The 16,354-nt window shown below is 30.5% G+C and overlaps 2 long non-coding RNA genes across 2 annotated transcripts in view; one reads left to right on the forward strand and one right to left on the reverse strand.

The window, feature by feature from the left end:
* Positions 1–16,354, forward strand: part of LOC146995417 (uncharacterized) — a 254,224-nt gene that overhangs the window by 212,693 nt on the left and 25,177 nt on the right. Inside the window, exon 2 of the long non-coding RNA XR_015043035.1 lies at positions 9,869–10,018. This is a non-coding gene — a long non-coding RNA (uncharacterized LOC146995417). The remainder of the gene's footprint in view (positions 1–9,868; positions 10,019–16,354) is intronic.
* LOC146995418 (uncharacterized) overlaps positions 1–16,354 on the reverse strand; it is a 294,157-nt gene that overhangs the window by 162,013 nt on the left and 115,790 nt on the right. The gene's annotated exons all lie outside the window — the stretch shown is intronic.

Raw genomic sequence — 16,354 nt, forward strand, 5'->3', positions numbered from 1 at the left:
GACATTGAATACAATAATAAGATAAAATTACATCATTTAATTTTTTAAATAATGTTAATACATTTAAACTATTATGTAATACTATGATCAACTTGCAACTTAATAAAATTTCTCTCTTGTTGCAAATAAAATAAATAATTGACCAAGTCAAACCTCACAAATAATGTAAACTACACAGTTTTCACCTTAGTGTATAATTAAACATATTAATATATTTTGCTTTGCCATTTTATTTTTCAGACATTATTTAATGTTAATAAATTTAATGTTCTTTTTAAATTATTTTAAAATGTTCCCTTAAATTTTAAAATTAATTTTTAATATTCTTAAATATCTCAGTTCTTCTTTTGTTCTTTTTAAATTATGAGGCCTGTTAAGTGTGTGAAATTGGAAATGTCATCGGGTGCTTTTGAAGCAGTTATTATATTCCCGGAAACTTGCACTTTTAGATTGCAGAAATTAGATATGGTAGTTGGCAGTTATTTCATTTGGCAGTTATAATATAAAATACACTTTAAGTTGAAATTTTTACATGTATTATAAAACACTTTCAGTATTTTTGTCTATGATTCATATTGTTTGTGTAAGAAAATGCTTCTTGATTACAAACACTAGATTAAAATTATTTTGGAAAATAAATATTACATTTCAGTCACTTATTATGTTCAAAGCAATATATTCACCCAATGAATCACGATTATAATTTTAAGATTAGAGATTAAAAATACCATATTCCATCTACGTTCTGAGCACATTTATGTTAGAAACATGGTAACCTATGTAATTATGTCTTTCCCCGATAACAAGATATGTGTAACCATTCGGGGAAAATTATATTTATAAAATATTATGTGACTCAGTACTGGTAGAGCCAATATCAGTAAAAACTTAGTAATCAAGTTTTTATGGCTTTTCTCATTTGTCTGACATAATCAGAACAAGTATACGAATTTTATCATGGCAAGAAGCACACTATTGTGTCTGTGTTGACACGGGCCTTGAACAAAGAACTTTACAAGAAAATTACTTTGCAGGGGGCTATCCATCCAACCGTAATACCTTTTGTGCATGCGCAAAATAGCTGTGAAGACGCTAGAGGTGTCGAAGGGAAAGGAGTCTGAAGGTCGAGGAGAGGGACTTTTTACCACCATGTAACCAGTCGAGAGAACGCTCGGTTTCCCCTGTGTTTAAAGTGTCCTCATACCGCATAGGCATCATGCTCTTACAAACATCCGTGTTTCAGAATTCGAACCCAGCGAACGATGTAGCAGCCAGGAGCACTCACCACTACACCGAAAGGGGAAGTTTGGTAATTATAAATATTTGAAAGTAAAATTCTCATGCAATTTTTAGGAATTCTTCAGCTAACTTAGTTTCAATAAACATTTACTACATAATTAATATACTAAACCGAAGCTTGAAATAAAATCTAATCTAACATTTCAAACTGATTTCAATTAACGCCTACTTTGCTCTCATGCATTTCACATTCACGCCTAGTTTTCTTTAATGTATTTCTTACAACCACATCAAGGACGTCATAAGTTAAAATATAAACAAAAACTTGTTATCATCCATTAAAAATAAAATATATTTTCTTTTAAAAAACATATTCTTTGATTTCAATTCCCCTCAACCCACCAAAAAAAGAAAAGGGAAAAGAAAAGATAAGAAATATTTTGCTATAGTTTTAGAAAAAAAATTAAATTTAACAGCCATTTTTTTAATTGGAACTTGGCATTGCGGATTCTCTTGTAGAACACATATGTCTGGAGAAATTATGTGCTGAAATGCATATATATCCAGAAATACATATGTATTACAAACCTTCTTTTATATTACCGTAAGGACTTAAATGCTAACAAAATATTAGTTAACTAAGTTATTAATTAACAAAATATTAATATTACTAATTTTTCAAAATATTGTGTATGTGTGAGTTTCTTTTAACTACACGTATGTATGAATTTATTAGATGTATGGGTTTTTTTAATTAAACCGATAAGGATTATGCTTTTGTGATGTGAAAGATAAATAAAAGATTATGTGTTATGTGATTATGTGTGATTATGTGTGAAAGATAAATAAAAGATAAAATATGTGGGGTATTTATAGGATTCCTTGCCAGTGTGGTTTAATTTACATTGGCCAAACTAAGAGAGCCTTAAAATTTCGCGTCAAGGAATATGAGGCATATGTTAGAAAAAAGGAAACACAGAAGTCTTCTGTTGCCCAACATTGTTGGTCCGGAAATCACACTTTCAATTTTTCTGCTGCCAAAATTATTCAAAAAACATCTTCCATCGAGAACTGGATTTTCTAGAGGCATTTCACATTCAAAAAAATCTTTCTGTTCTAGTTAACGATCCTAATTCCAATCCATCTTTGCCTTCGGCCTTTAAAGAAATTATGTTTTAGTTCTGGTTTCATCAACAGATGGCGCCACTTACTTTTTCTTGTCCAGGCTTTCTTATCTTATCTAATCATGATATCCTATCTCGTTCATTTGCGCTTTTGCAGCTGAGGATGCTGGTTCGGTAAAACCATCAAAACTAGTCCTGTGAAAATTTGAAAATATAACGCTGATTTTTGTTGTTTGACTTCTGAACTAGTATTTGTTCGGTGTGTTATTGTGTCTTAATAAATAAAAGAGTTCTGCGAATTAAATGGCATTTCTATTCTTCATACTTATTATATCTGTACGATATAGTTATATTAGATTAGTGCACTATCATTATCATATTGGCGTTGTAATCTTTGAATTTCCAGTCGCAAAATCTACTTTCTGCGCCAAAGTATTAAGCAATTTGAATGATAATAGAGTGAAATTTCTCCTCATCACTGTCTCCCTAAAACAACAACCTGTAAAAGCAGAAATTATTTCACAGAACGTAAACAAATACCACTACTAAAAATAATCAACTGAAAAAATAACATAAAGAATCAAAATCATCTGAAATCTTATATAGTCTTCTCAGAGAGAGAAAATTTTACTTGCTTTTGTTATTTCTTTTATTATGTACTATATTTATTTCACAGAGAAACAATGTGTCGGTTTCTCATGATGTTAAATATAATTCGTATTTAGCCAACGATGAAATAAAGTCAAATGATATTGTGTGCCGAAAGGGCTTCCTAAATAAAAAATCCTGAACAAAATTCTTACGTTACTGGGAAAAACTCAAGAAAAAACAGTTAATTTAAATCAATTAAGAAGAAATGGCAAAACTTAAAAAATGCATTTAAATAAACATATTCCATTATGATATAAATAATAGGCAAAAATGATTTTCATCATACAGAGTTAATTCATTGCATATTACCGAAAGGAGAAATAAAACATTAATATATCGTTCAATGTTAGGCAGTAAAGTTTAAATACAGAATCAAAACAAAAACCTCTGCAATGAAAGAGAGATCAAATAATTTGCGAAGTCGACAGATATGAATATTATGTCATAAAATATTTGTCAAGAAAATATTTCCTTCTTTAAGCTTTAATTTAAAATATATTCTTTACTGAGTCATTCTTATTCTGTAATTTACTTTTCAACTTTTGCATTATTAGGTTTATTTCAATAATAGATTAAATAAAACGTGTGAAATGAAGATACTTTATTTAGCAAATGCAATGAGTGTAGTGAAATTCATATTAAATCAAGAGATTTCAACTAAATATTAATTTTATTTAAATATTTATTTTGTCTGATAATGTTATTAAAATGATATTTATCGTCTGTATTAAATGTAATGCTTTCAAAAATGAAGATAAGATTTGCTTATTATTTGAATGTTCGATAATTATAATTTGCTTATCTTGATCTAGATTTATTTTCAATTACTTGAGAAGACGAAATTGATTCATTAAATAATGTATTTAAAATTAAGTAACTAAATATTTTCTCAAATAATGCTTCGGTAAGAGCAGAGAAATTGGATGTTCCATAATTTATTGATACTTCTTTTCGAGTATCTTCCTGATGTTTGATATTTTAACAATCCAGAATTTTGTTCTGGGATTTGTAAGATTTTGATAATACATGTGTTTCTAGTATTGTTTTACTTGCCGCAGAAAATAGTGCAAAAGTAAATTTTGTGTTTAATTTGAACACGGTCGATGTGCAAAGATCATTTTAAAAATATATTAGAAGGTTTAGCAATCTTAGGACAGATAGTCTTAGTTATATAATTTTTCCTTACAAGTTATTTAAAAGATGTTATTTTATAAATAAATGTTGTTTTATAAATGTTAATACAAAATTATTAACTTAAGCTTTCGAATTTAATCTAAAACGAATTCTCAAATGTCTACATTCATGATGCATTATTCTCAACTTTATTGTCGTAGTTCATTGTTTTGAACACATCAGCAGGTAACGGCATAGTCAGTTAGATCAGTTGTTTCTGTAATAGGTGATAGAAATTTCCGATTATGTAGTCTTCAGTGTGTACTGAAAGCTGAGTTTGATGCTTCTGGTCCGCAGTGTACTAATTATAAGAAAATGCTTTTTTAACTATTTGCGAATGAGGAGGTATTCACAGTAAAGACACCCTCGTTGAAAATATTTTATCCTAAGAATTAATGTATTTACAAGTATATTATATAAGACAAAAACCACGAAAACTTTCGTTTTCCCTATCTCCTTTCGTCATAAAACATTAAATGTATGACTAAATTTGATTTTTCTATGCCTGTAAACTATCTGTCATTGGCAGCACGGCATCTTTTACAATTTAAACAGTTGTTATGTACCTAATTTCAAAGTTAAATGAATTCCAGCAATGTAATTCATAACGGGCTATTAAGCAGATTCAGTATAGTCCCTCACAATTGGCATTCAATTAACTGGCTATACAGTTTTGAAAGTCTAAACTCAAAACTCAAAAGTTTTATGAGAGTAAGTAATGGGCTAACAATCTGTCTGACTACTTAGATGTGGAAAATATTTGTGTTATATTTTTACAACCCTTACAAGTCTTATACAACCAATGGATTATCCGGAATATGAAGGTGAATTACCAATCCATTTTTATGCGTCAATGTATAACCTTTGAAGAGAGTGTCCATGACTTTCAGAAATCATTTACATAAAAAGACGTTAGCTCTAGTTTGTCTCTGGTTTGGAAAGATACAATCGCTTCTGCACTAAATTATGGCCTATGTTCATATTCATAGATGACGATTCGAGTGTCGAAGATTTTATTGGTTTTAAAACAGACAAATGTGGCCGAAATCTTACGGCGACAGTCTTGTAAGTAGGTGTTTGACTTCCATGTGATAATAAGTACCATAACATTAAAATTGTATTTTCTTGAAATCTAAAATTATGTTTGTATTTTAATTTTAAATAATACACACGATTTTAGATGTTATTTTTTTAATTGTGGCTCATATATCAAACAAATGACCTACGGACTTGGCATACTGTAGTTTTATAAATGTTATAACAAAAGTATAAACAAATAAGTTCTAGAAATATATATTCAACTTTCCGGAAAGATCCTTCATTCGGAATCAGCTCAATCCTATTGCTGCTAGTTAAAAGAAATTCTACTTTACTTAGTAGTTTACTATAAAAATGTCGATATTACTTAGTGTAGAAAAAGTTACAGGAAGTATTTTATAAATTTATGGATGTGCTAAGTACAATGTATAACTGAAGACATCATAAAGAAATTTTACATCGTATCAAATATGAATGAGTCAGAAGATAATATGTTTTAAGAATATAAATCAAATGTACTCCCGTTTTATGAAGCATCTCTATTTTTACCTTCTTGTATTTTTACAAAGGGCTTACAGATTTTAGACATATAGTCAATGCACTCGGTAATATTTTGGCTTGTTAGGTGCATTTGCTAATGCGTGAGTCTTTGAACTGTGTTTTTAACTCTTATAATGATTCCAGTGTTGTGGTGTATTAAGTTCTCTAGTATTATAAAAAATTTAATTAAAAAATATAAATTTAAAAAAATTATAAAAAAATTCTTTATAAATGGCTTACAAAATTGGGAAAACAATATCAATTTGTTAGAGAAAAATTATTGCTTTGAAAGAACATTCGCCGCTTTTGTTTCCTATTCAGCAGTGTAACCAACAATATTTCACTCTTATCAACTCGCTAGAGACGACTTTAGTCAGCTGTGACTTGGATCAGATGTATTGCAATTTATTATTTTTATCTAGTATTTCTGCTGCTTTTGTAAGTAGCTATTTTTAGGTACAGTTTTTATTTATAAAATTATTATTTCATCTAATGCAGCGTAAATTTTAAAATAAAGATGCAAAACATTCAGGTACATAACCAGTTTCTAGGCTACTAAGAACTTTTATCAAAAGGAATTTCGTGTCACATAAGGATTAAAATTCTAATACTGCAAAATATAAAACCTCTAGGTACGTGAGTCTGTCCCTTGTCAAGAGTTAGATAAAGGAAAAGCGTAAATATTATTTGTATCAAGAAAAGATTGGAAACTCCAGGCCATTAAAGAAATCAGTAAACGTTAGCTTAAAAGGCTAAAACTATTAAAAGCGTCAAAACTGAAAAATAAGCAATGAAATAAACTAAGGAACAGGTCACGGAAAAATGACATCAGAGAAAATCAGTAAATTAAAGAAGCGTGTGGTTAATATTTAGAAATGACATGAGGGAAATTTAATAAATCATTATGTGTTTTAAATATATCCAAAGATTTTGAAAAGGAAATTGTCATGTTACATTTAACTTTTCTTTAGGTTTAGTTGTTAATGATTTACTTAGAATTTTGATATGCACTTTTATGAATAAACAAATTTCTTAAAGAGGATTGTCTACCTTCACAGTTATAAGTCCTTTCACGAATTTTCTTAAGTTGGAAAAAACATAATATAAAAATCATTTATATATTTGTTTATTTATCTGTTTTCTAAACATATCACATCAAAATATAGTGTAAGCTGTATAAACCTACTAATTTCAGTGTAAGGTTTACCCTAAGTTTTTTAACAGTTATATTTAGTTAAAGCTGCTTTCCTGGTCCTCCTAATTTCAGCTTACGATTTCCTACCAGAATGTTTTTTTTAGAATCGCGGTTAATGGAGATGAGCAAATTTAAATCAAAGTTCCATCGACATCGTCAGAGAGCCAGAGATTCTAACTAGCCTAATTCACCCCTTGGCTACACTCTCTCTAAGCTATTAGTACGCTCGGCCGTATCCCTTAATAGCTTCGCCAGCCTAGTTCATATTTAGGGGCTAATTACTTAGAAATCTTGATAGCTTCGGCTATATCTTTTAGTTAAGCTTTAGTTAAATTGCGTTTCTTATTGCTTTGAGTTCGAGACCCAAGTCGAGGCTTTGCTCTACGTCTCGAGAAAGGGACCAGCTGTTAAATTTTTATTTTGAGAAATAAAGGGGAATTAACCCTTCTTGAATTTTACGTATCTGTTTCTGGCATAAAGCGATTATTCTCTTGAGTATTCGCGAGGTTCCTGCACACTTTGCTGTTAGATAAAAGGTTGGAACCTCACATCAGAATCATATTCCTAATACCTATTCAAATACTAATGCTCTGAGCTTTTCTGTTAAAAGTATTTTTTATTTAATTTGCCATTATACGAACACTTCATTAGTCCAACAATGCAGTAGCTTAAGCTTCGGAACACTATCTATTGTCCCTATGCTTTGAATGAACAAACTGTGGAGATATGATGTTAATTTTTTCCATAATAATGTAAATGCGAGATGCCTTCTTTTAAACTGGGAACAGCTTAACTACTTCCTTTTGCTTAATTTGTTAGTTTAAAATATTTTGGTCTTATTATTCAATCTATAGCTCAGAAACATAGCTGACTTTTGTGTGTGTGTCACCAGTTCTATTAACTGATGTTACAAAAAATAATGCAATGCATTTTTTGCCTTTGATTTATTGTTTCCTTTTTGAGAGGGGGATTCTTCCTGCTCCAAAACAATTATGAATTTATTTTTAGTAGATGAAGTATCCGGCATAGCCCGACTTACGCAGAACGAAAAGTCTTTATTTACGAAAAGGGAGTAGTTTTCTTGAAATCTCAGGTAGACAAAGATTTTTCTCTTACTTTGGTTCAAAGTGAAGTCTCGAAGCCTGTAGAATTAACATGGCACCATGTAACGATTAGAGTAAGAAGTGATACTTGCTTTATTATCAGTTACTTTTACTTGCTTTGTTATCGATCTTATTTCGGAAACGTGTTTTCAAGAAACTGCTATCAATTTTGGCAGATTTCTTCACCATTTTTGAAGTATTCGCAAAAAACTGATCCTTAAATTCTGCTTTAATAGTTCTACATTGTTTTAAAGAGCAAACGAGTATTGCGCCATCTAAGGGTTTTACAAGGAACTGATAGAGGTAACGCAACAAACTGAAGTGAGAACCGGAGTCGAGTGTCAAAACTATGTGGAAGTAACTGCTGCATTAATGAAAGTTAAGGGGTAATATCAGGTTAAAGGTTAAGGTGTAATGAGTAAGGGTAAAATATTGGAGGATATTCTTTAAGATCTTACGGACAGTTAAAAGTTGTCTATCCATCGCCTCTGCTATACGCCGGATACTGGTGCTTGTCTGAAAGTTTGAAGCTACGACCTGAAGCGCAACCTCCTGTACTGCTTCTGCAGAAACAGGTTTTCATTCTCTTCCAGGACGAACGGAAAACGATCCTGTTCTTTCAAATTACATTATCTTTTTTCGAAGTTTTTTAACATTCACTGGACCTATTAGAATTCCTTTCAAAGTCCGAAATTCTCGTAGAGCAGCTACTGCGGAATTACTGCTTTGGTAGAACATTTTTATTAACAAAGCAAGATCTCGTAAACTTATCGTCATTGTGAACAACATGCGAATTGAAAACAAAATCTCAGCGAACGTTTCTAGGTTTCATGATAGCAGCTGCATGATGTCGGCAAAGATTTGCATTTTTACCACATTACCACAGGTTTTTAAAGTAAAAGTCCCTCTGGTGACGCTATTTTTTTTTTTTTTTTTTTTTTTTTTTCTGAAAGACATTCGCATTCCACATTCTGTCCGCCGCAAAATTTCAAAATTTTCTGATTAATGGTTGTAGGCAGCTTTTAATTAGGGTTCAGTAATTATAGACAGTAATTATAGACACCCTGCATATATATATAATTTCGATGCTGATTGACATCATAGATATTAACCATTAATAACCATTATTAACCGTTGACAGTTCGTGAAGATCTAGCTGTAATCGTGGCAAGTTGAATAGCCTTTTTTCATAATAAAACATTTTTAATTGGGAAATAGCCAAATAGCGTCAAAGGATATTTCCTTCCTTAAAATAGACTTTACATTTTTGACGTATTTGCAATAATACAGAAGTGCGGCCACAGCGGCTATAAGAAGAGAGAGAAGCGAAAATGAAATGCGGAAAATCATATTTAAAAATTTAGCTTCAGGAATATTCAATTTTGTACCAACTTTATTTTGACTGCTTGTTTGCAGTTTCATTTCAATTATAATATTAAAGAGCATTTCACGTATACTCTCTAAGATTCATTGATTTATATTTTTTATTCATGTCAGCATTGAGGTAGGTAAACTAGATTAGTTCTGGAAGAATATGATCGGTGAAACTCCAAAACATACTGAATAATTGTTAAAATGTTCTCTAACATAGCACCTACTTGATAAGACCCAAAAACCAAAAATGCGAAGCCAAACAAATTTGAATAACATTAAAAAATTTAAATATATCTGAGTTCAATACTGGGAGTAAATTTAGGGCAGCGTGAAGCTTTCTCAAGTCTTAAATTTACTGCAAGGTTACAATTTTTAGAATTTCGATTAGAGATAGTCAAGCCTAACTCGAATTTTCTATTCTTTTGCAACAGAGGATCGGCGTGTGAGTCATCAGGATGAGCGTCGGTGTTCTGAGCCTCGATCAAGAGATTGGTGCGAGTGACGCCGTCCTGCTAGATCCCCTCACAGAAGAGGCCTTCATCGCCAACCTCCATCAAAGGTTCAAGAGGGACCAGATATACGTAAGTTGCACATTATTTACTGTATCCCGTTTTAAAAATTAAGATTTTCATTGTTGTGAATTACGATTTCATCTCTGCTGATTCTCTTTCATCCTTGTATTCTCTTAGGAATATCTTCTCATGTAATAAATTAATTGTCACTTCTCATGCCCTTAATAATCCATTCTCATGCCTTAATAATAAAGGTGTTGATGTTATCTTTTCTCATGTACGTGGCCACACTGGCAATCTAGTAAATGACAGTGCTGACTGGTTGACAAAACAAGCTACAAATCTTGAAGTAAATACTCCAATGATACTGCCCAAGTCATTTTTCAAGAAAACAAAATAGGGATGATACAATACTCAAGTGGAATGAATTATACAGGAATTCTACTATTCCTCCTTGACTAAATTACATTTTCCTTCCGTTCTACAGACTAAATAGTAAACACCTTTCTGCAATTTTGAAACTATTTAGTTTCTAACTGGACATGGTAACTTTAATTCATATCTGAAGGGATTTAGATTATCTAGTACAGTCTTGTGTTCATGCAGTTTCGGGAAAGTGCAAAATATCGAACATTTGTTATTCTATTGTTCAAAGCGGAAAGACGAAAAGAACTCATTTATAGGTTAAACTATGAGAATATTACATTTTACATAGTTTATTTAGTTACAATTCACGTATTTGTCTAAGATAAAATGACTTTATCTCTTATGTGTCATCTGTAAATTTGTAAATTTATTTAATTTTGTGTTTGTTGTTTGTTTTTTTACTTAAGTCTGTAAGCCTTGTGTAATACAATGTGGTACACAAGGAATTTAAAATTTTCAATTAAAAAACGTCATATATTGTATATCTTTGTACAAAATCGTTTGAATTTAACATGAGTATAACAAACGTGAGGACATCTGAATTTTAAAGAGCAGTGCATAAATTTCAAGAACGATTTTCATCTTCCTTTTTTTGAATTTGTTTTACATAAAACCATAAGGTAATATTCGTAACATGAAAATATATTTTATTTTAGGATTAAAAATATAAAGGTCTTTGAACTTAATTAAGTTAAAATAAGCATAGTTTAAACCCACTTAAATATTAAATTTCTTCAAAATCTAAGCTTCATTATTCTTATTATGTATGCAAAACTAATATAATTTGAATAAATTATGGTATTATATGATAATAAATATTAAATATTAAATGAAAGTGCATTATAATTTATGATATATGGCTCCATATGTATTTATTTGCTGATTTTTCCTCAGGCATTATCACCTTAAAAACAGTTATTTAATTGATCAACGCTAATTTTATTAGGTTTATTTTCGAATATAGAATCCATAGCTGAATTAAAGTTTTCTTATTTGTAAATAATCAGAAATAGGCCACTGAATTCTACCTTCTGAGAGTTCTGATCCCACGCATACAAAGTGATCAGTATTTAGAATATATAGTTATAAACTAACAATGTAATGACAATATAAATAAAACGTTTTCCATTAACTTTTAAAAATAGGACTCACTAGAGGGATTAACAAACATTACTTGATTTCCTAGTACTATTTTCATTATAACAAATCACACAGATAAAACATCAAAACGCAGTTTCCATATTTTACAATAAGTGCGAATCATTTGCGGATGTTTGCGTTTCTCAAAATTAAGTCAGCAGACTTCGATTTCCAAGAGACAAAAAGTAAAACTGAAAATAACTGTGTATACCACACAACATATCTGAAAATCTCAGAGTTTGGAAATAATTCGCGGAAATCGTCTATCCGGTTTTCTCCGAAGAGTGACGTTTTATGAAATCTATTACGGATTACCCCGCCTATGGACTACCCATTCTAGTCTTAGCAGCAAAAGAGTGAATCAGACCGTGGTCTGTGATTTTCTCACTAGCATTAATCCAAACATAGAACAGCTAAGCAAGAATCTGCAGTGTCAACCATCTCATTAATGTGGGTACAAACACTTAATTTATTTTAGTTAGTAAGATAAGGATTATCCAAGCTCTGGCAGTTTTGAATTATTAAAAACAAATTATTTTTTTTCCTGCTAACTTACTCTGTACTTAAAAACCAATGTAAAATTAAATTACTTTTCATTAATCCTATTTTAAAAAATGCAAATATGCTGATAGTAGCATATACTAAAAAATTACTTTTGAAAGGGACAAGAGAAAGGCGGCCCGCAGAGCATTTTAACTTGAAAAACGTTTGACAAGTGCTGTGTTATGGTAATGTATGTAATTCGGAGATTTAAGTAATTTGGTTTATCTTCAGCATTACCCATCAATATTAATATCATTTTGTATAATATATACCAACATATTATAATTTTGATTTAAACTGGCCCTTAAGCTGCTGAATGACACCGCATCACCGTGAGTACGAAAAGCTTGTATAAGAGAAAATCACATTTATTGACATAGATTCTTGAAGTCAAAAGGACATAGATTGCAGAAGTAGAGAGACTATAATGTTACTGAATTATTCTCAGCGGAAAAAAAAATAAATTATATCACTAAAAACATTTCTAACTTCAATATATTATCATTTTGGAAGTAAAACTGCACATTTAAAATATCAACGGCAGTTTTTTGGGGGGAGGGGGGGGGTCAAAAATTAATTTTCTACAGTTTTACAAATTTTCAACCCGCACTAAAAAGGTATTACAAGCAGTTAAAATATTTTACCTTCTTAAAAAAAGTGATCTTAAATATTTATTAAATCTTATGCTTAAATTGATTGAAATATTTAAACACCTCTTTTGTTTATGTAACTTCTAAAGTAACGCGATGCTTTAAAAAGTGCTTGAAATTTATTACATTTTGTTAATAGCAGTGATAACACAATATTTATCTACGCCGAACTTATCCTGAGATAAACGTAGGACTGCACTTAAGATAAATTCTCTCTAATGTAAGCTCGTGTAAAACGGTTTCCATCTAAAAGTCGAGTTCGTTTCAACTATCGTAATCAGTCCACTCACTGGAACTAATCGTGCTCTCGAGAATTTCTGCTACACGATGCTTAAAACTACATCAGTTTACATAAACAGTCGATGCGTGACATACTGGCAGTCGCTTTCCTTGATGATGAGTTAAGTCTTACCAGAGAACAGTTTACTGGCAAACGTATAATGAGTGATAAAAATTAAAAATTAAGAAACCTGATATTTCTCGTGGACGTGATGCTGCATGCTGCTTTTCAAATTTTACAGAAAATAAGAACTGTAGTATGAAAATCTTAGATCTGTTTCTATGTATATTATATATATAATTTTAAGTATTGGATCATGCCTTAAGTAATGCTACATTTACGCCCTCATGTGCGCTGATAAATCAAAATCTCTTTTTAATGACAGACGGTCTATTTGAACAGTTTTAATCAATTCCTTCAATAGTGTTTCGATATTTAAAAAGGATATATGAAGTTCAGTGAACAGTATGATATAAATTTTAAATAACAAAAGGTAATTTGTTTTCTTAAGGATAGAAAGAGAGCTATTATCAGTCAGTGGCAAAATCCGTATCCACAGGATTATATAAAGAATTATAAGCCTATTAGTTAATAGCGATGCGAATTCACCCACATATCTTCATTCAAGGAGCCTTTAATAAAACAAGATAATGTTACGCGTCTGGTGAGATATGATAAGAATTATGTATTATGACCTAGCTTTACTTGAGAATCATGCAATCACTTTGTAATTCGTTCGTAATTAGCTGCAACAGCTAGGTAAAATAACGTTGCTACACTACAAGGTTTTCCTTTCTCAACTAAGGTCAATAAGCATCAGTTTTTTTTATTGTCGATGTCCTTCTCCAAAGTAATTATTCCCCCAATTTTGTTTTTCTCACTGCTGTGAGTAAAGTGACGTCACTGAGCAGAGAGGTAATGTACATGATTGTCTCAAACGTCGGAGAGAGAAGAGATTGATCTTGAAAGAGCGCAACCTTGTCTGTCTGTTGACCTTCAGCTAAAATGCATTCATTCTCAGTCAAATTCTGGAGTATAACTCGTGATCTCTCACGGCTTCGGAAACATTGCAAATATTCGGGAAGTTTAAGGAATTATAATTCATCTACTCTATTCGTTTGATCTGCAATGTTAAAGTCCCATTTCCTTTCATACTACCTCATTTTAAATGTTTCAACTACGTAATATGATGTCCAAAGGACCCTTTTTTTTCATTCTTTCGACTAGAGCTGCTATAAATGGATAGTGAACATTTTATTTTTCATCAAAAGTATTTGTAAAAAATCGCAGTAGCTATACTTTGCATTAATATGTGTGATGTAACGTGATTTCAAAATCATATTGAAATTTGCTTACGAGTTTATATAATGTTTGATTTCAAAACACACATTAAAGTTTTCACGTGCGCATGTTTATCGTTTTCATCAACGCATGTTCTGCGAATGCTTATCGTTTAGTCGTAATTGGTTACTATTTTCCACGATTTTTTCCCTATTACTTAGCAAGTTTCTTTTTTTTTTTTTTTTTTTTTTTTTTTTTTTTTTTTTTTTTAAATTCAGTTTCAGTTACCTCTAGATATTAACGCACTTAAATTTACAGCAGTTATACTTGAGTTATAATTTCAAAATATAATGAATGTACTGGGAAACGCTTTCCAAGTTTGTCAGCTGACTTGAAAGGTGAATTCGGAGAAATTATTTCCTAGAATACGCTGACGCTTTGAGTGGCTTTGAATATCTAGAATTACAGAGAAAAGTGTTGTTATTGCTAAGGATAATGTTTCTGAAGACAGTAACTCTGAAATACACATAAAATATTATCCTTCAGAACAAAAGGTTTGAGCCGTTATCTCCTGAAAAACTAAATATAATGACCGTTTAAAAACATATAAGTGTATGGGACATTTAAATTTTTCAAAATATGTTGCGGAAGAGGAATAAGAGAATTTTTGCATATTGCTTGCTGTTTTAAAATTTCTCACATGAAAATAGGTGCTGACTCTGTTCTTGCGCTTATTATGGTCAAGCAAATTACAAAATTTTGCTGCAGCAAATAATTCGCTTTGGAATTCACATATGTACATATGCATTTTCAGTGCTCTATATGATTATTTTGTAGTTTAAATTCTCCAGTCCATTGATATTTCAAGCTTTTAAATTCAAGTGTTCCATGTAATTTTATCTAACTTCTCTTGAACTGCAAAATCCATTACTGTATTAGAGTATTTTATATATTTTTGTGGGTTTTACAATATTTAGAAAAGCATTGTGCAAAAGTTCTAATAATTTTACATATATTTTACTCTATCCATAATTGTTACAATAAAACATGGGTACATAAATTGCAGCTAAAGGGCAAGAAAATATGTTAAAAATACTGTAAGCTTTAAACTGTATGCGCAATGCTTCAACAATACAATTGTAAGAAAGAAAAAGTAAGCATGTATACTTTACTGCTGTTTTAAATGGACACGGAGCTGAATTTTCCAATATAACTGAAACTGAAAGTAGCATCACAAAAGGTAATTTCCAAATGCTGCACGTCCACATCTTAAGCAGAGCAACGACAACAACATAAGCTAAATGTCATTCTATTTATTTTACCAACAATGTTGTTAAAGGCAATAAAATATTAAAATCTTGATTCAATTCGGTTCTGCCCGTTTCACAATCAGTTCTCAGTCACTAGAAGATTGTGAACAGGTTACTCATTGATTCAGTAAAATAATAGCAGCAACAGTAAATTTGAAAGATTCTGTTTGTTCTATTCTAAAATATATTGTTCAGAAAATAAAGAAAGATATGACAGACAGTCTGACTATTAAAAAAAACTTCTCTTTAACTGAAATTTGAAAACAAATGTTTCATATCTAAAGGAGATACGATGTTAAAGTTTAATATTAAATCTAAAATTATTGATCCATAATTTGAAGTAACTTGAAAAATTTCCTGAAGAAAATTCTAAGAATAGATTATATTAATAAATGTAATCAACAACTTGCAACAAGCGAGATACGCCCAGTTAGCTTTTTTCCTGAAAGAAACATAAAGTTGATATGGTTTCCGCAATACTTCAAAATTAGTCAATTTTGAGTGTTTAAAATATTACAGAAAAAGCCAGAAGCTCGAGAGACATTAAAATGGCTAACCACATGCAATAAATCTGAGCATATTAAATTTAATTTCATTCGTTCTATTCTAGTTTCTGTTTTGAGATCAGATGAGCAGTCACATAAATTTTTTTTTATTTGAAATTAATTACTGTTTTTTCACTTTGAAATATGACAAGAATGCTATTATTACCCCTTTTAATTGAATAAGAATTTTTATTAATCTGTATATGCATTCATATTTACATGTATTATTC

Source organism: Stegodyphus dumicola, chromosome 9 (genome assembly GCF_044657685.1).
Source record: "Stegodyphus dumicola isolate Sdum_Otavi_A_Nest chromosome 9, ASM4465768v1".
Taxonomy (NCBI): Eukaryota; Metazoa; Arthropoda; class Arachnida; order Araneae; family Eresidae; genus Stegodyphus; species Stegodyphus dumicola.